Raw genomic sequence first — 21,748 nt, forward strand, 5'->3', positions numbered from 1 at the left:
GGGCTCCGGGCTCCCCGGGCTCCGGGGGCCTGGCTGGGCCGGGGTGACGCGGGGCCTCCTCTCCTCGGGGCGCTGCTGCCTCCCGGGGGGCGGGGGGCGCTCCCTCTCCTCGCCGGGCCCCGCCTCCCCTCCCCCGAGGCCCCCAGCTTGTCGGGGCACCCCGCACCCCACCCCGAGGAGGAGCCCGGGGCGAGGCCCGGCCCAGGCCTGCGCGCAGCGGGGGGTGGCGAAGGGCCCCCGGGACCCTTAGGGTGGGGTTGGGGGGCCCTAGATGCTGGAGCAACGCCCTGACCCTGACCCTGACCCGGGTAAGAACCGCCCCCTCCGGCGCCGCCCCGCTTGGTCCAGAGCACTCTCCTGCCTGACTTGGATTCGAATCCTGCCCGGAATCCTCGAGGTTTTGAGGGAAGTCTCTGACAGCAGAGCGGCCGTGGCCATGGACTTTACCCCGTAAACAGGAGCCGCCAAGCAGGGCCCGGCCGCCGCCTCCCAGCCGGACTCTCACCTGGGGCTCCGGCCCGGCCCCGGCCCCGCCGCGGGCGCTGCCTGGCCCACAGGGCTTCTAGCTCGCACACGTCAGCGCTTCTGGCCCTGTTGCTGCATAGATTTCTGGGGCAAAAACTCGACAGCAGGGCAAGTGCCTGTCACCCGGGGCTGTGGCCACCCAAGTTGTGTGGAAAGCACGCTACCAAACCCACGCGGCTGGCGCTTGGCACTCTCCCCGCCGCCCTTTCTATAGCTAATTTCTCCTCTACGTCCCGTCTTCTCCGATCTTGGCCGCCTTCACATCTTGCGGCATCCCTTTCTACGTCTCCCATCTTCTTTCTCCTTCAGCTGCAATAGCCCAGCACCCTTGACTCTAGTCGCCCCCTTCTCTAGTCACCAAAACAGCCTTTCTGAGCTCTGAGCAGTCACTAGTCTCAAAAGCCGTCAGTTGCTTGTGGCCTCCAGCAAATCATCCAGACTTCTGGTTCTCAGCCTCCTCAGGAGAGCTGCAATCTGCCCTCCAGGGAGACCGTAGGACTTGCTCCCACCTCCCTGCCTTTGCCAGCATCGGCTCAGTCAAGAATGTCTTTCTTGTCACGGCCTGTCTCAAAATCCTCCTTTGTAGGCCTGGCTGCTCGGCATCTCCGATGGTCCCTGGCCACTCCTCTACCCTCCTGTTCCACTCATTCCTCTTCTTCCTCAGTTCTTTTCTTGTTTCCTATCTGGGTCTGTGTGGTATCTCCTGGTAGAATGGAAGTGTTGAGAGGACAGGCATGTCTGTATCCCCAAGAAGAGTCTGAGCCTGGCACGTGGCACTTCGTGAATTTTCATTTGATTGAATTGAGTCATACAAATGGCTCATGAATGTCCGTCATCCTCCACATCAGCAGAGAGACATCTGGGGATTTCTAATTTAGGGATTTGGAAGCACAAGACAGGGCCAGTCCTTTTCCTCAGACTTTTTTCCTTCCTGTCTTTTTTTTTAATCAGCCAAAACCAGCCTTCTCTTCTTCCTTCTCAAGTGGTAGGAACAAAAGAAAAACAAAACTCCTGTTACAAACACATATACCAGATTTCTGGGTGATGTCTAGGTCTCCTGCAATCTGAGTCAGTCCTTCATGTCTCTATTAGGAAGTGGGCAGCATGTTTCATTATCAGTCCTCTGGAATTGTGGCTAAGCAAGTTCTCAAGACTTTCCAAGTTGTTTGTCTCTGCCTTATGTGAATTATTCTGCTTTTGCTCATTTCCCCTCTGAATTAGTTAATTTGGTCTCCCCAAGTTTCTCAAGAACCATCATTCCCTTTATCACCTGGTGGCCCATTGGATAGAGCATTGGCCCTGGGTCTGCAATCAGGAAGACCTGCATTCAGATGTGGCCTTGACAGCTAGTAGTAGTAGGATAATCCTGGATGAGCCACTTAACCTCTGTTGCCTCAGTTTCCATGCCTGTAAAATGGGAATAAAAATAGCCCCTAGCTATTGTGAGATAATATTTGTAAAAAAACCTTTGCATTTTTAAGTGACAAGAGAAATGCTTTTTCCATTCACCTTCCCTATTTCTTAGAATAAAGTAGCATTAATCACATTACATAATATTCCATCACATCCATCTTTTCAGTCATTCTATAATTTATGGGCAACCCCTCAGATTCCCATTTTTACTAAGTATTTGCACATTTTTAGTTTCTAATTCCCTCGCTTAACCTCCCTTCTTCTCCCTTCTCACATTCTCCCTTTTTCTCTTCTTTTCCTGTTGACTGAGATACGTTTCTCTTCCATCTCTGTTCTAAGGACACTACCCTTGCCCAAGAAGAGAGCCTGTGCTCCTGCCAGCCCCTGTCCACCTGGTGGGTGCAACTATCTTCTTTCTCAAGAGACATCAAGGTTCTTAGCAGGAGCTTCTTTTCCTCTCCCTAACCCTGGGGGAGTCTGGATCTAGAATCCGAATCACTGGATTTGACCTCAGATGTGGACTGAGGAGCGAGATGGAGATAGCAGCCATCCCTCAGAGGGGGGAAGTAACTAAGAGCAGAGGCTCACAGATTTAAACCTGGGCAATTCCTGCCCAATCCAGCTGCTTCCACCGGCCCATGCAGTCCTTTCTTGTTCATCCCAGGGAAGCAGAGAAAGACAAAAGAGAGCCCCTGCTCCCAAGTCCAATGGGGGAAGACAACATGCAATCATTTCTGGAGAGAGTGACCTTTGGGAAGGAGTGGTAGGAAGGGACCTTTCTTGGCTTGTTGCTGAAGGAGAGTGAGCTAGGAATGAAGGAAACTTCAGAAAGGAAGAGAGGAGATGGAGATTATGGTAGGAGGACATGGGGTCAGCCAGTAAAAATGCCTGCATCTGAGGACGGTCAGGGAGGTCAATGAATGACTGAAACAGAATTATGAAGGCATGGTAGGATCGCTGTCTCCACTTTGTAGTCAAGATGAGATGAGAATAGGCCATCAGTCCAGCCTCCCTCCGGGGTCTCAGGGGCTCCTCCTCTGGGCAGTTTCTCCTTGGTGCTGTGTCTCTTTCTTCCCCTGGGCTCCCAGCATGACTGTTTTGGGGAGTGGTTCCCTCTACCTTCATCCTGGCGATACTAAGCATGCACCCTCACTTTGCGTGTCAGACAGCACATGAGAAGAAGTAGGAATGGCAGGAGCTTTCAGGGAGGTTGTTTCTGTTTTCTTAACAGACTTGGGATTTCTTGAGGCCAGGCAGCTCCAGACTCGGGGTGCTCCCTTCCCCAACATGGGCCAGCACCCCTCTGCAGCTGACAGTCCAGGTCACAAGCCTCCCAAGGAAGGTTACCAAAGTGCAAACTTCAGGTTGGCAGGGAACTACTACTACTACTACACACTGATGGTTCTTAGCAGGAAAGGAAAGTGGTTTTTTTTTTCTATAAGACTTTGTCAGACTTAGAGAGCCTTTGGACTTTAGTGACAGCCTTCCAGAACTCAGCTTCCCTGATGAGAAGCCTGACTAGAGCAAGACTTCCTGACGTGGACCCAGATTTAGGGATCTGAATTCGATTGGGCAAATATTTTTGATAACTTTATTTCCACATGATTGGTCTCTTCTGCAGTCTTGTTTTTCAGGTGTTACTCTGAGTAGTGCTTCTTTGGCCAAACTACCAAAGGGGAATAACCGTCGGCCTGGACATTCCTCAGGTTCCCCCTGGCCCCGCCATGTTGAGTCTCAGGGCCTGCCATTGAGGGATGAGACAGGAGACAAAAGGTAGTAAGCATCCTGGATTCTGAGCAGGTTCTTCTTGAACCCAAGTCCTCTCATCCCGGTCCTCCATTGGTTGCTTAGCATGTAGCCAAGGTTGTCTCTCCTCTCCTGGCTTCATCACATGGAGCTTGCTAGGCTGAGCTCTTGTGGTTTTGTGGGTCTTGGCAGTTTCCACACAATGCCATCTCCTAACAGGAGCTTCTGGAAGGCCCTTCCAGCTTCTCTGTTCTTAGAATAGCTCTTCCAATTTGGGGGTGGGGTGGGGTTTTGAAGGCAATGGGGTTAAGTGTCTGAGCTTGAATTTGAACTCAGGTTCTTCTGACTCCAGGACCAGAGCTCTATCCACAGCAGTATGTACATAGCTGCCTTTACCTCTTCCATTTTCACACTGGCCCAGAAATCCTGGAGGGTCCTAGCAGAGCCCCCTGGAAGACATGTGTTTCCCTCTAGAGGTGGTGAGGTGGCACCAAAGCATAGAGAGCTGGGTCTGGAGTGAGGAAAGCCACCTCCTAGCTGTATGACCCTGGGCTAGTCACTTCTCCCTGTTGGCTTCAGTTTCCTCCTCTATAAAATGTGGTAATAAGGGCACCCATCTTGCAGGGTTGTTGTGATGGTAAGAACTGGAAAGTGCTTAGCCCAGCCCTGTAACAAGCACCGTATAAATGTTGGCTGTCACTATCATCAAAATCATTAATCATCAGGTTATAAAATGACGTTGTCTGCTTCATTTTTAAGGAATCTCACATAGGATAGAATGAGCAGCAATAATTTATGGAGCTTGAGGGGTCCTCTAATCATTAGACCCTGTAGGAGTCCAAGTGAAATGAAACCAACCCACTGGAGGCTTCTATAAATGGGGAAATGTGGGGAAGGAAGTCAAGGGGGCCTGGGCTGAGCATCTGGACAGAGCCAGCAGCCTCAGGAGAAAACAAAGCACCAAGGAAAATACCAGCCATGTTAGATGATCATAGTCAGGTGAGAAGGATGGAGTCAGTGCTAGGGTTGAGCCCTTCCCCTCTCTGAGGACAGCCATGGTCCTCGGAAGTCTAACTGCGGGTCAGCTGAACTACCTGAGGGAGGGGGCTTTCCGAGGACTTTTCCAAGGGGCTGGGCAGACCTAAGTGTCTTTAGTGCTGGGGATAGCTCCAGATGAGAGGCACTTTTTATGGGAGGGATATCTAAGAGTGATCTTGAGGTCAGAGGCAGAGGGCAGTCAGGCCTGGAGTTGGAAGACCTAGGCCCAAGACACAGCCCAGATCACTAGCTCTGGGCCTTTTCTTGTACAGTTGTACAGAGATGGTCATAAGGTTCATATTCACTCTATCCTTGACTCAAACACGCTCAATGTTAACTTTGAGACCAAACTGTCTGCCATTCCTTCCAGGTTCCTGGGAAGGAGGGGCCCTGGCTGAGCACATGTGTATTTGTTGTTTCAGGACATGAAGACCTTCAAGGATGTGGAACACCTGCCCAGAAAGAACTGTAGGAACTACCAGAACCTGGTCGGCCTGGGTGAAGACAGCTCCCCACTTCTCCACCTCCCTACCGCCCTACCTCTTCACCCTCCCTCAGGATCTCCTCCAGAGGCCCTTTGCATTCAAACTTAGTGAATGATTCAATGTATATGGCATGTTTAGCATTTATGCAACTGGTTAGCAACAGCTCATGTTGCCCTTAAGTGTTCCCTCAGATCCTGGATTTTCTCTTAAGATCCAGTGCAAGTGGGGCGGCTAGGTGGCACAGTGGATAGAGCACCAGCCCTGGAGTCCGGAGCACCTGAGTTCAAATCGGGTCTCAGACACTAAAATAATTACCTAGCTGTGTGGCCTTGGGCAAGCCACTTAACCCCACTGCCTTGCAAAAATCTAAAAAAAAAAAAGATCCAGTGCAAGTGCTCCAGACATCATAGGGCCCCAACTTTCCATGGGGGTTGGTCAAATGAAATGATTTTTGTTCTGAGTTCAAATGGACTCATTTACCACCCCCACCCCCGATAAGAACATCCTCTAGAGATCCATCCTGTCATATCATCCTAAGCACCTTTTTTAACATTCTCCTCTTCCCCCCCACCCCACCCCCCAAACTGCATGTTTCTAAAGATGAAGGCTCCTCTGGGCAGGACTTGCAGTTTCCAGATGTGATCTACCTGCTAGAATGAGGGGAAGCACTGTGGAATCTGGAGAAAGACATCCTAGCAAGCACCTGTCCAGGTGAGTGATGGAGAGCCTGGCTGATGAATCCTATGGAGCACCTTTCAAATGCTAGACAAGACCTTCTGTAAACTTATTAAGTCTCTGGCAGGTGCTCAGAGCAACCTCCTTCAGTGAGTCTCATTTTCATCTCAGCAAATAATTTATCATACATTTTCCCTTTTTTTGGCCTTTTCTACCTCAGAGAAAGTAGTGCCCTTAAGAGGAAATCAGAAATTCTTGAAGCCAGGTCAGGTCTTTCAGGTTCTGCTGAAATCATAGGGTTTTTTTTTTTCACTATTTATTGAATGGGTACTGATCCAGGTGTGGTCAGCCAAGAACAGAGCAGACCCGTGCTCTTACCTCTCTAGTACTGAAAGTTATGGCTCTTAATGTAGTTTATACTTGTATCAGCTTTCTTTGTTGCTGAAGGATAATATGGAGTCTTATTAATCTGCTAATCCACTAAATCCCCCAGACCTTTATTTAGACAAACTCTTTTCTAACCATGCTTCCCTCATCTTGATAAAAATGTAAAGCATAGACTAAGTATACATCCCCAGAGTAACCTACTTCCAAACTGTTAATAACTATTGCTATTGTCTTACCATTCTAGTAATTTTGCATTTAATTCCTTGCTTTTGCCTAGATAAGATCTCCATCTTTCTTGCAAGAACAATCTTTAGGAACTGTTGCACTGACATCTAGATAAATTGTCCATTGGAGAGGCAACATAATATAGGGTTAAAAACAATGGACTTCAAGTTAAAAGATTGGGGTTCAAATCTCAGCTACTCTTTCCTATCTTTGTGACCTTAAGCAAGTCACTTAACTTCACTTTTCTCAGTTGTACACATTGAGGGAATTGGACTAGATGAACTCCAAGGTCTCTTATTCCCTTCACTAAACTTATTTGCTCCCTAATCCATCGTCCTCACAGCTGCCAAAGTCATCTTCCTAAAGTACAAGTCTGACCTTGTCATTCCCCTGCTTTTCTTCATCCTCCTTATTGTCAGGGCTTTTCAGCCTTTGAAATGATTTTGACTTTATATTTACTCATTTATACCTCTTCCTCAGTAGAACATAAGCTTCGTGAGAATAGACATTGTTCTATTTCATATGCATCCTCATCACCTGCCAAAATGATAATACCACATCGAAACTACTTAACTAAGAAACTGAGTCTTCTGCCTTTTGTAGAAAAAAGCAATTTAGGGCATAGAGGAAGGAATACTGTACTTATTAGCAATGTGAACATGAGTACACCCCTAAATTACTCTCAGACTTTCTCCATGTGGAAAACAATCATTGATCTGGATCATTCACAAAAAGCATTTATAGAAGTAGAAATGACTATAAAAAACAAAGTTACTTCTACTTTTTAAAATTTGAGAGTAGTTTTTCCAGATGGAGAAGATAGGAGTGCTGGGCAAAGGAATACTTTTTTTTAAAGGTTTTTGCTAGGCAGTCGGTTAAGTGGCTTGCCCAAGGCCACACAGCTAGGTAATTCTTAACTGTCTGAGGCCACATTTGAACTCAGGTCCTCCCTGACTCCAGGGCTGGTGCTCTATCCACTGCATCACCTAGCTGCCCCCAAAGGAATACTTTTTAAATTTTCTTTCAGATGTTAAATTTGATTGTACACCTACAATCTATATTAGATTGTTTGCTGTCAATGGGAAGGGGGTTAGAAGGGGGGGGCAGAAAAATGTGGAACTTGAGAGCTTGCAAAAGAATAAATGTTAACAACCAACTTTGCATATAATTGGGAAAAAATGTTTGGAGTAATTAAAAAAAATAATAAATTTTTTTTTTTTAGATTTTTTTTCAAGGCAATGGGGTTAAGTGGCTTGCCCAAGGCCACACGGCTAGGTAATTATTAAGTGTCTGAGGTTGGATTTGAACCCAGTTATTCCTGACTCCAAGGCCAGTGCTTTGTCCACTGTGCCACCTAGCCACCCCTAAAAATAATAATTTTTTTAAAAAATAAAATAAAGTTTCTTTCAGATTGGGAGACTAGACCTGAAACCAAAGAGATCCAGAAGTTATCAGGGCATCACCCCAGAAAAAAGGCTTACAAGGAATGGTCTCTTTGTCACCAATTTGAGAATCTATAATGCTACTTTATGGAGGCAGCAAAGCAATAAGAAGGAATATTCTATGCAAAAATAGATTCTCAAAGGGAAAACTTCCAATAAATTGAGATGTCCTGAGCATAAGCAATATGACAGACTTTCAGTTTAGGCCCATTTCTTTTTCCATAACAGAGAATATCCATAAGAAAGAGAATTGATCCACGTGAGATGCACAGAAAGAAGTTCAGAATGTATTCAGACTTAAGTAAATGTAACTGAATCTGCTCAAAGAAAATATTTACTAATTATATTGAAAGTAGGAAATCCTTCCATTATAATTCCATTATTACTATCATAGAATACAGACTGGAGAAAAACTTGTAAATATAATGATCATGAGAAAACTTTTAACCAGAGATCATGTGTTACTTTCCTTCAGACAATCCACAGTGAAGAGCATCCTCAGAAATGTAATAAAACTATGAGAAATCACACTGAAGGGAAGCCCTATGAATGTAATAAATGTGGAAAGTCCTTCCACAGGAATTTGGGACTTAAATGAACATCATTAGAATTCAAACAAGGGAGAAACCCTATGCATACAATGAATGCGGAAAAACTTTCAGTCATAGATCATCCCTTAGGTCACATCAGAGAATTCATAGTGGGGAACAACTTTATGAATGCAATAAATCTGGCAAGCCTTTCTGCCAAAGCACATTCTCCTGAACATCAGAGAATTTACACTGGAGAAAAGCCTTATGAATGTAACAATTGTGGGAAGGCCTTTCCCTTGAGAGCAGAGCTTACTCAACAGCAGAAAAATTCATACTGGAGAGAAACCTTATGAATGTAATGAGTGAGAGAAGACTTTCTATCGAAGCACAGGGCTTACTCTGCAGCAGAGAATTCATACAGGAGAGAAACCCTATGAATTTTATGAAGGTGGGAAGTCCTTTAGCCAATACATACTTCTTACTGAAAATCAGAGAATTCATACTGGAGAGAAACCTTGGGAATGTAATGACTGTGGGAAGACTTTCACTCACAGGGCATCCCTTATTTTCCATCTTACAGCTCAAACTGGAGCAAAACCTTATAAATGTAATGAATGTGGGAAAACTTTCTGCCAGAGCATACAACTTATAGACCATCACAGGACTCATACTGGAAAGAAACCTAAAGAATGTAATACATATGGGAAGGGGCATCCTTTACTTCTCATCATAGGATTCATACTGGCGAGAAATCTTATGAATGCAATGAATGTGGAAAAGCATTCTACTGTAGTGCAGCTCTTATTCAACACCAGAAAGTTTGTGCTGGCTTTATAAACATTGAGTCTTAAGAATTTAATAAATATTAGACAAATTTTAGCCAACCATACACTTTCCAGAAAATTACAGACTTCAAATTTGAATAGGAAATAGCAATAGAAAGGCTTTTTTTTCCTTCCATAGCAGTTTTTCTAAACATTGTCTTCTTTCCTCGTTTCCTTAGAGACCTCCCTTTTCCAAACTGAATCTGAATGGAGAGAACTGGAAATATTATGTTATGCCAGCAGTCACTAAAAAATTGTCAGAATCTTAATCCACTCCACTTCCTTTTGTGTTATTCATAAAAAGGGAAGAAGACTTTCTTTTTGCCTAGTTCCTTCCCAAATATTTCAGGATCTTATCACAGCAATTATTTATTCTCATGCATCTCTTTTATTCAACAACTACCTAAAAGAACACTCGGGTCTTTCCCTTGCTTTACTTTTGGTCCTTTATTCTGTCTGACTATCCTCAGCATCTTTCTTCACTCAGTTTATCTCTTTGAAAAAGCCATCTCCATGAAATTCCTATTGTTCATCATCAACCACTATCTCCTCACTGTCTCATAATCTGATTTCTGCCATAATTTACTTTTATCTCTCAAGTTATAAATGAACTTCAAACGATCAAATATTGTATCACCTTTTCCCTAGTTTTATATTTCTTTACTAAATGTACTTGTGACTTTAACAAAATGGGAGTTCCTTCCTGTGGTGCAGTTTGTAATCTATTCTTGCCTTCCCATTTTGTGCAGTTTGAATCCATGCCCTCCTGAAAATTTCATTTGGGGTGGGCAGAGGTCTTCATTTCTTCTAATATTTCAATGATACCAATGGAGCACTGGCCATCCACCTGTCATCCTTTTACTTTTAATGTAATCAACCCATTTTCTTCGTCATTCAGTTCTTCAATAACTTACTTTAATCCTGTTCTTTTTAGTTCCTTATTAGATATGCTGCAGCCAGCTCATGGACTTTTCCATTCTCCTCTATGGCTTGCTCTTTATCTCTTTAAAGGCAGCAGTGGTCCAGACCTTGCTGCTTTATTATAACATCAGTAAAATGTACTGAAACAAAGGACCTTGTTATGGGAAGCTTGGAGTTGGTAAAGGTGCTTTACAATCTCTACAAAGCAGGATCTAGCCTACCCTTTTTTTTTCCAACTTTGACCTTAATTTGTTGTCCTTCTCTTTTGTCTGTCCCAGGTATTCATACTGTTAACTATATTTGTTCCAGATCTATCTATCTATCTATCTATCTATCTATCTATCTATCTATCTATCTATCTATCTTTCTTTCTATCTATCTTTCTATCTATCTATATACACTCTTAGGTGTCTGTCCCACCCATATATATGGACAGGTGTCTGGATGGCATAGTGGAGAGAGCTCTGGATGTGACGTTCAGAGACTCTTACTAGCTGTGTCACCTTCTGCCAGTCTCTTAATATCTCTGTCCCAGATCTCTTCCAGGCTCTGCAGAATATTGCGGCTTGATACAGATCTTGGGACAGTGTCATTCACCAACACCAACATCAGGAGGACTTCACAATCAGAGGGAATATCTTCTCTACTTGCAGGACCTCCTCCATCATAGGGCAAATGTGTGCCAAGCACACAACTCCTCTTTGATAGATCTACTAGTATTTATTTTCAGAGGGTTAGAGAACAGGGTTATTCTGCCATTATATCTTCCTAGGAATCTTGAATGATCCTAACAGATAGATGGAAGACATTTGGTCATAAAAGACCTCATAATAGCTGGCATTTATGTAGAACTTCGCTCTTGTGAAGTGGGTGCTATTACCCCTAGTTTGCAAATGAGGAAACTAAGGTTGAAATGATTGCACAGCTAGTGTTTGAGTTAGGATTCAAACTCAGGTCTTCTTGCCATTAAGATCAACAGGGAGGAAAAGAACGTTTTAGATCAGAGGATGTCAGAACTCAGAGGGACTTTATTTTACAGATGAAGAAATAACCAAGAAAATATTAAAAAATATCCATTTAAAAGAGTTATCTATGATTTCATATGCTTCGCTGGGGCAATCTCCAATAAGAATATGAGAACAGGTTTTTGCAATTAATTGAGATGCTTAAGCTCACAAAGAACAAGTCAGGATTGAAACCTAGATCTCTTACAAGGTTAGGCACTCTATCCTCTGCAGTACTGCTTTATGGCATTTTAATCTACCAAATAAAATGCTTTCTTCATAATCAACAAATAAGAAGCACAATGAACAGGTTCATTTGCATCTCATAGTCATGAGATGACCAAGATATGGTGCATTGTTGGAGTGTGAGTGTGTATGTGTATGTGCAAAAACCTGTTCTTATATTCTTATTGGGGATTGTCCTAGTGAAGGCATAGATTGATACTTTTAAATTGGTACTTTTTAAAAATGTTTTCTTGGTTATGTTTTTTTATTATTACTAAGTAAAGTACCTTTAATCTCTTGTCCTCATTGAGATAACTTGTAAATTGGACCCTGAATATCCTCAAAATTATCACTTCCAGCAGTGGATTTCCTCTCTGTTTGATCTGGTCTGGTTGCATTGACTATCTTTCTTCTCTTTTTAGTGCCATCTCTCCTTTCTCTGTAAGCACTTTTAGGGACTGTGATTTAAGAATCCAAGTGTGGTGGTTCCATTATCCTCGATTAAGAAAATAGTCATAATGATTTTTGCAAATCATGTATATATATATATATATATATATATATATATATATATATATATATATACATATATATGTATATGTTTTTTCATTTTCATTTTTGAGTGCCCTTCAGTTGAGTTTGTCTAACTGAATATACCATTGAGCTTTCTTTAGACTGGCTTTACTTTCCCATGCTTATCTCTTGTTTTATGAGACAAACTATCCATAATTCTCCATTATCCATTTTTATAAGATTTAAAAATTTTTTTTTCATTTTTATAAGAGATGACAGACAGGTTCATATTGGCAGCTATTTTTCTCCATTTAACAATTAAGTCAAATGTTTGCAGATTAAGTGTTTTCTAGGCTCTTTTTGTCTCCTTGTTATAGTAATTTATGCAGCTTCTAGATATATTGTATGCTCTGCTGATATCATTTCTGTTATCCATTTTCAAGTGCAATAGCTTGTTTACATAATTCAGGATAATACTTTAATTATCCACCACATCTTTTTCTTACTAGTAATAGATTTATTATAAATTATGATCATAGCTCTGATAAATCAGTTCTGATAATAAGCCTCTCCTGTCAATATTTTTACTTTATTCTTTAATTACATTTATTATTTGATCTTTCCTATGCATAGTGACTCAATTATTTTCTTGAGGAAAAGTGTTCATGACAGTGGTGTGAGGTTTCTGTGTAATCTACAGCCTCTGACTTCTCTCATTTCTCACTCTTGAACCCTACTTTTCTATATGTTCTTCCCTATCTTTACCTTTTCCCACTTTGGCCAGCGAGTGGATAGAGCACTGGGCTGAGAATTAGGAAGACTTCTCTTCCAGAATTCAAATCAAGCTTCAGACATTTACTAGTTTTGTGATCCTGAGCAAGTCACTTAACCATGTTTTCTTAAGTTCCTCATCTGTAAAATGAGCTGGAGAAGGAAATGGCAAACCATTCTAGTATCTCTGACAAGAAATCCCTAAATGTGGGGTGGCTAGGTGGTGTAGTGGATAAAGCACCAGCCTTGGAGCCAGGAGTACCTGGGTTCAAATCTGGTCTTAGACACTTAATAATGACCTAGCTGTGTGGCCTTGGGCAAGCCACTTAACCCCATTTTCCTTGCAAAAACCTAAAAAAAAAAAAAAAGAAATCCCCAAATGTGTCACAAAGAATTGGATACTAAACTGAAAAAACAAAACAAAACACTGAACTGATAGAATTCCCATCTTTCCCCCCCAAATATTAGAGGATGAGTAGATTTTACATAGAGAATCTTATCAAGATCTTCATAGAATTTCTTTTCCATTTTATTATTTTCATGGTGGCCTTTTTGCAAATGTTAATACAATGATATATGATGAACAAATGTTCCTTGAAATAATGTTTCTTGTAGCATTTGGTATAAGATGAAACCTACTCCACCAACTCCTTGCAGTATCTTTCCAATGAGCCATCAATGAGTATCGATGAGCTACCACTGAATTTCCTTCTGACTTCACTTATAACAAGAATGCCAAGATTGAAAGGAGTCAGCTTCACTGCTTTTGGACAAGCCTCTTACTTTTAAAGCAGCAATCATCAAATTAAAAGTCTGTTGATGATCTAAAACTTGTGATGCCTAGTAGCCCCCATCCCCTTTGCTGTCACTTTGCCACCATTACCGTAGAAGCAGAAGGGGGCCATACAGGACTAAAGCCTTTTTAATCTTTGCTTCATAGATTGCTGTAGCCCCCTCCTTTGTCCCCTCAAAAAAATTATTACCAGGGGGCAGCTAGGTGATGGAGAGGATAGAGCACTGGTCCTGGAGTCAGGAGGACCTAAATTCAAATCTTGTTTCAAACACTTAAAACTTACTTAACTGTGTAACCTTGGAGAAGTCACTTAACCCCATTGCCCTGCAAAAAAAAAAATCATTACCAGAAAGCCAGTCTTCTTGTGCTGTGCTGGTCCTTGGAAAACATGCTAGGTGTGCTGTAAGTCACATCTGGTGCCTTTTCAGTCTGCTAGTACCTACCAGGAATTGTGTTCTGCTGGCATAGCCTTCAGCAACCCAAGGGCACCTCTATGTCACAACGGGGCACCAGAAGATAACTTCATGGAGAATTAAGAATTCCTTCCTTTTTTGAAATATCATGAAGAGAAATGTATTTATTGTAATTTAATATATGATATTCTAGCCAGCTAGAATGGGAAAAGGGAGAAATAGGAATCTGTGTTTGCAAAATAATTCTGTTGCTATCCATTTATTATTTTTTTAATGGAAAGTGGCAACATTCACTTACTTCTTCCTTAAGAAGTCACTTCTGGGGGTGGCTAGTGTAGTAGATAAAGCACCGGCCTTGGAGTCAGGAGTACCTGGGTTCAAATCCGGTCTCAGACACTTAATAATTACCTAGCTGTATGGCCTTGGGCACCCCATCTACCTTGCCAAAAAAAAAACCTAAAAAAAAAAAGTCGCTTCTGAAGATAGGCCCAATAATTTCCCCCTAACCAAACTAATCCCTGATAATTGCACAATTTTCCACATTTTCAGAAAAAAAAATTATTTTTTTATGAGCTTGGGGGCCAACATTTTTATTCAGTTACATAATTAATAATATCCACCCATGCAATATACCATCAAATAGTAAATGTGAATGAATAATAGCAGCATAATGACTTATCCCATAACCATTTCAGAACCAAAATGAGAATGAACACAAATGGCATTATATAACAGTATAGCACTTTCATCACAACCACCCCATGAGAGGATTATATAAGTAGTAGTATTTTCATTTTACAAAAAGACAGTAATTCAGGAAGCTGATTGAATTTGTTGCATAGCTTGTAAGTTTCAGAGCCAGAATTTGAACTCAAGTCCCTCGACTTCAGGACTCTTCTCTGATTTTACGTCAAGGATTTCATAAGGAAAGTATGAGAAGAAAAAGCAGTTCAGTACAATTGGCCAAAATATCAACTGACCCTGACAGTATATGTGGTGTTCCTGACCTATAACCTTGTCCCACCCTTTCCAAAACAGGAATGTAAGTACATTATTTAAAATTTTCATCTTAAGCTTGACTATTTTTCCCCCTTTCACTTGCTTTTTTATCCTAATTCCATAGTATAATGTTTTCCTGGTTCTCAATTTCCAGTATCTGAAATGGCTTTGCAAAAGAAGGTAGATGGAAGAAAGGAAGGAAACAAGATTTATTCTCCAAGTGTTTTGCAAATATCTCATTTGATCCTCACAACAATCCAGGATGTAACTGCTAATACTATTCCCATTGGAGAGAAGTTTAGGAAAGTGAAAGAGACAGAAGTTGTATCTTGATCAGGGATTCAGGCAGGTATTTGAGGCTATGTTTGAACTTGGGTCTTTCTGATTTCAGGACCAGCACTCTAGGATGCTATCTAATTGCCTCAACTTAACACTTAACTAAGAAAAAAGAAACTGCAAAAGGGAGAATCATATAACTAAGAGGAGGAAAGAAAAAATTAAAATAGTGAAACTAAGGAAAGGATTGATAATTGGGAGATGGGAAGGAAATAGAAAGGAGAGCTAATGAAATAAATTTGCCTTAAAGTACATTAAACAATTATAGGGATAAAATATTGTTTTATAAGAGGGTAGAAGGAAACATGCAAAATTCGGAAAAAACAATACTACAGACATAAATGAAAGAAAATATGAACCTAATTCAGTGCTTTAAATGTGACTAGATTAAACAAGTCAGTTAAATGAAAGTAATAGATGGGATAAGAAAACAAAACTATATAATCTGTTGCTTATTAAAAAAACTCAACCTCTAAAGTAAAGATATGCACAGAATAAAAATGAGAGGCTGCAACAAAATTACAATCCTATCAGGTGAATTCAAAGCAGTAGAATCACCATCATACTTTCAAAAAAAAAAATCACAACATAAATATATTAACAAGGAAATTACACTGTGCTAAAAGGAACTATAGGCAACCATCCAATATCAATATTAAAGTTAAATGCTTCAAATTCCTTAGCATTTAAATTCATAAATGAAAAATTAACTAAATTATAGGAAGACATAGAAAGTAAGGGAAAAGATGCAGATATTACTGTCCCTCATTTAAGACATTACTCGCAGAGTAAGACACACTAAAGATAAAAAGGAAAATACAGAATTGGAAAAAAAATCAAGCCTTGTGGCATCTTGTCTTTTAAACACAAATTTGTTTTAATCAGTCAAAATTCTGTCCTTTCACTCTCCCATCCCCTCCTCCACTTCCCCATTATTGAGAACAACAAAAACTATTTGTTATAAACATATATAGTCAAAACAAATTTTTACATTATTATGATGACATCCCAAAAGGAACACTAAAGAATATTTTTAAAATACTACATGGAACTTTTCTTTTAGGTTTTTTGCAAGGCAATGGGGTTAAGTGGCTTGCCCAGGGCCACACAGCTAGATAATTATTAAGTGTCTGAGGCTGGATTTGAACTCAGGGACTCCTGACTCCAGGGCCGGTGCTCTATCCTCTGCACCACTAGCCACCCTTCACTACATGGCACTTTATTTATTTATTTATTTATTTATTTAGGTTTTTTACAAGGCAAACGGGGTTGGGGTTAAGTGGCTTGCCCAAAGCCACACAGCTAGGTAATTATTAAATGTTTGAGACCGGATTTGAACCCAGGTACTCCTGACTCCAGGGCCGGTGCTTTATCCACTGTTCCACCTAGCCGCCCCTACATGGAACTTTAAAAAAAAATATTTCTGGGCCTAGAGATAATGAAAATAAATGCAATAAAGGAGAAATACAAAACATCATTTATAGACCAGAATAAATTAAAAATAGCAATCAGTTAAGGAAACACAAAAAAGACATAGGTTTAAATGGAAATACAATAACATCCAGAATAATGAGTGTACCAAACAACAAGAATAAACAGTTGCATGAAAGATAGGGTTAATGACAAAATTATTAAACCAAAATTTCTGGATGGAGCTAAAATTAATGCTCAGGAAAAATTATATCCCTAAGACTTATGTTAACAAAATAGAAAAGGAATGATTTGATGAACTAAATATTTATTTTAAAAATTAGAAATAAACTCAAAAGAAGCACAAAAGAAGAAATACTTAAAAATATACATGAAACCTAATTAAATTTTTTTTCTTGGTTTTTGCAAGGCAATAGAATCAAGTGACTTAACCAAGATCACACAGCTTGGTCTAAACAATTAAGAAGGTAGAAACTACAGAGAGGTAAAAGTCAAGTCAAGAAGCATTTATTAATACCTATTCTGTGCCAGGGACTGTGCTAAGGAGATCAAAAAACAAACAAAACCAGAAAAAAAAACAGTTCTTACTTTCAAGTAGCTCACAGTCAAATAGGGAGATAAGAGCATGTTGTGTGAGGAAGAGCAAGGAGGCCAGTGTTATTGGATATAGCATATATGGAGGGTAGGAAGGTGCACAAAGACTGGAAAGTTGTGCAAGGGTCAGGGTATAAGGTGTTTTAAAAACACAAAGATTTTATATTTGAATAAGAAGTCACTGAAGTTTAATGAGGAAGGGTTCAGGAGGGTTACATGGTCAGATATTTTAGAAAGGTTAATTTGATGGCTCAATGGACAATGGATTAGAGGGGAGATGAGGCAGGGAGACCCACTGAAAGAAATGCCATAGTCCAGGCATTGGAGGATGAGTGCTTGCAGAAGCTGACAGCAAGGTCTGAGGAGATAAGGGGCCTTATATAAGAGATGTTCAGAAGGTAAACATGGTAAGACCTGATGATTGATTGGATATGGGAAACTGTCAAGAATGACACTTAAGTTTTAAACCTATGTGACGGAAAGATGATGGTAAGAAGACCTTGGAATCCTTTCCTTCCTCATCTCTACCTACTGATTTCCTTGGCTTCCTTTATAAAAATACCAAGTAAAATCTGATGTTCTACAAGAAGTCTTTTCTAACAGCTCTTAATTCTAATGCCTTCACAATTTAAATGAAATGGAATACTTTAATAACCTTAATTTTGAAAAAAGAAATTGAACAAGCTATAAATGAACTCCATAAGGGAAAAAACCAACCAACCAAATCCAGGAACAGATGGAGTTACAAGTAAATTGTATCAAACATTTTTTTAAGGTTTTTTTGCAAGGCAATGGGGTAAGTGGCTTGCCCAAGGCCAAATGGCTCGGTAATTAAGTGTCTGAGACCAGATTTGAACCCAGGTACTCCTGACTCCAGGGCCGGTGCTTTATCCACTGCGCCACCTAGCCGCCCCCACTTGTTTTTTTTTTTTTTTTTGGTTTGTTTTTTCTATCAAACATTTAAAGAAAAATTAATTCCAACATTATGCAAACTGTTTGAAAAAATAGGTAAAAATAGCATCCTACCCAATATGGTTTGGAGATCTAAACCAGGGAGAGCAAAAACAGAGAAACAAAACTCTAGACCAATTTTTTTAATATTGGTGCAAAATTTTTAAATAAATTCTAGCAAGATTACAGCAATATATCAAAAAGATCATATACAATGAGTATATTTATACCAGGAATGCAGGACTGATCTGATATTAGAAAAATTAGATGCATGATTGACCATATAAATATCAAAAACAAAAAAACATGATTTTATCAATAGCTTCAGAAAAAGCTACTGACAAAATATAACATTCCTATTAAAAAAAAACAACACTAGAAAGCACAGGAATAAATGAATCTTTTCTTAAAATGATAACTATGGTCTATCTAAAACCAAGTGGAAGCCTTTTCCATAGTGTGGATAAACTAGACACTTTTCCAACAATATTTGGAGAGAAGCACAGCTGCCTATTGTCACCACTATTATTCAATACTGTGACATGTAACTGTGACAGGTGTTCACATGAACTATTTGGGCCTGACCTGTGGTAGAGCATTCTGAGCTCCTGTTGGTCTGATCAGCCACAGTCAGATACACTATAATCTGTCTCAAACATAGTGATGTCATTTTGGTTTTCTTTGATAACGAAGGACAAGAACCAACCATTCAATACTGTACTACAAATGCTAGCCATATTAATAAGATAAGAAAAAGAAATTAACCTAGAGAATCCTGGAGAGTGAACTAAACAATTAATCAAAGCAATGAACAACTTTGGCAAAGCTGCAGTATATAAAATAAACCTACACAAATCATCAACCTTTCTATAAATTACTAACAGAACCAAGGAGGAAAAGACAGCAATTCCATTTAAATTAATGGTAGATAGTGTAAAATACTTGGAAGTCTAACTGCAAAGACACACAATTATAAAACTGTGTTCATTCATTCTTCACACTAATAAAGACAACTAAATTCATTAACTATTAACCGCTCATGAATAGGCCAAGCAAATATAATAAAAATGACAATACTACCTAAATTTATTTACTTATTCAGTAGAAAAATTAATAACTAATTTCATATGAAGGAAAAAAATGTCAGGACTCTCAAGGGAATCAGTGGAAAAAATGTGAAGTGGGATAGCAGTACAGGATCTCAAATTATATTATAAATCAGTAATCATAAGAATTTGATACAGGATAAGAAATAGACAATGATCAATGGGCACAATTTACAAAAGCAAATGAGCACAGTAGCCTACTGTTTAAATCACAACTACTGGCACAAGAATTCACTATTTGACAAAATTTGCAGGAACAAGGCATAGACCAATATCTCACACTGTACCAAAATAAACTCAAAATGGGTACAAGATTTATACATAAAGTAATTTAGGGAGCCATGCTATATATTACCTATCAGATCTACATACAGGGAAAGAGTTCGTGACCAAAGGACAGAGAGGTTCATTTTGATTACATAAAATTTTTTTAAAAATTATATAAACAAAACTAATGCAAAGAAAAGTAGGAAACTGGGGAGGGGGGAATTTTACAGCAAATTTCTCCAATAATCATTTCATTCCTGAAATATATTAAGAACTGAGCCAAATTTCTAAGAATAAACTATTCCCTAATTCATAAATGGTCAAAGGACATGAATAGGCAGTTTTGAAAGGAAGAAATAAAAACTATTAATAGTTATATGAAAAAATGCTCTAAATCATTACTGATTAAAGAAATGCAAATTGAAGCAACTTTGAGGTATTACCTTGCATCCAGTAGATTAGCTAAGATAACAGAAAAGGAAAATGAATACTGGAGGGGATGTGGGATAAACAGTATACTGAAGCACTGCTGGTGGAGTTGTGAACAGTTCTGAGCATTCTGGAGAACAACTTGGCATTGTGTCCAAAGGGCCATAAAACACTGCATACTCATTGACCCAGTAATACTATAACTAGGTCTATATCTCACAGAGATCAAAGAAAAACAAAAAGGACTCATGTACAAAAATATTTATAATAGCTTTTTATTGTAGGGGAATTGGAAACTGAGAGGGCACCCATCAATTAGGGAGGGGCTGCAGAAGTTGTGGTATATGATTGTGATGGAATACTATTGGGTTGTAAGAAATCATGAAGAGGATGGTTTCAGAAAACTGAAGATTTATATAAACTGATACAAAATCAAGTGAGCATAATCAGGAAAACAATAGCAGCAATACTGTAAAGCTAACTGTGAAAAACTTAATAACTGAACAATATAGTCATCTACCATATCTCCAAAGGATTAAAGACGTAAAACTACTTTCTGCTTCCAAATGGAAAACTCATCGACCCAGAATGCATAATGAAGCTTCTTTCCCATACCCCCCTTCTTTATTTTTCTTGTCTTTCCCCATGAGAACATGGTTAATACAGAAATAAACATTTTGTGTGATTTCATATGAATAAGGATTCAGTATTTCTGTTCTTCTCAATTGGTAGGAAAGAGCTAGAAGGAATTTGAAACTGAAAATAAAACTAAAATTAAAAAATAACTTTATAAACTCTAATATCTTTCCTCTTTAATTACTTCCTAATCATACTTGTACCTAACATGTATTTCTTTTTTTGTTTTCCCAATTAGACAATCTAATTGAGTTCTTTGAGGGTGGAGATGATCTTTTTGTATCCCCAGGGTTTATCACACTGCCTGGAATATTAGAGGTACTTTGTGGGAACACAGGCTATTCTAATGGCCCCACCACCTGGACACAATCTCAGGAGCTGGCATGCTGCCTTGAGAGATAAGGTGTGCTGGAGTCGTTGGGAGCTGGTCTTTCTGCCCCACAGCCCAAGGGCACAAAGCACAGCTGTGTTTTACCACCTCCCCCCCCATGTACCCCCTTATCCTGTAATGCAAGTGCTGCATGTAGACTGCTTGCACATCCCCCCATTTCCTCATTTTCTTTGTTCTACCCCAGAAGACCTAACAGTATATATGTTAGAAGCTAAGCAGTAATAAATTTGAGCTTGAGGCATAAAGCAGTGTGGCTTGACTCCTTATTCTCAGTGCCCGTCCAGGAGGGAGGTCGTCCCTGAAAGGGCCACAAGGTGAAGCAAGCTGCAACAGTACTTGACAACTTTTTAGTGATTGATTAACAGAGGGATAACTCATAAAATAATAACAGACAATAAAGTACTTACATATTCCCATAAAATAATGACAGAATAAAATACTTACATGTTCCCATCATCATCTCCCTCTCAGTCCATTCAGGATTCTGGTGCAACAAGCACAAGCAACTCCCAGGCTTATGTTATGATCCAGGTTCAGGTTGTAGGGTATCTAAACCCCAGAGCAGCACTTAGGCTGAACACATCCCAGCCCCACTCCACAGTCCATTAGACATGGGAGACATTGACTTAGCCTAGTCAGATGAAAGGGAAGCAGGATGGGGGACAGAAGACAAAG

At 40.0% G+C, this 21,748-nt stretch overlaps 1 long non-coding RNA gene across 1 annotated transcript; it reads left to right on the forward strand.

The window, feature by feature from the left end:
• The first annotated feature begins 321 nt into the window (after nt 1-321).
• On the forward strand, nt 322-21,408 carry LOC141497232 (uncharacterized). Its single transcript, XR_012471250.1, has 3 exons — nt 322-5,220; nt 5,808-5,918; nt 13,343-21,408. It is a non-coding gene; the product is annotated as an uncharacterized LOC141497232 (long non-coding RNA).
• Nucleotides 21,409-21,748: the final 340 nt, after the last annotated feature.

Source organism: Macrotis lagotis, chromosome X, assembly GCF_037893015.1.
Source record: "Macrotis lagotis isolate mMagLag1 chromosome X, bilby.v1.9.chrom.fasta, whole genome shotgun sequence".
NCBI classification, from domain to species: Eukaryota; Metazoa; Chordata; class Mammalia; order Peramelemorphia; family Peramelidae; genus Macrotis; species Macrotis lagotis.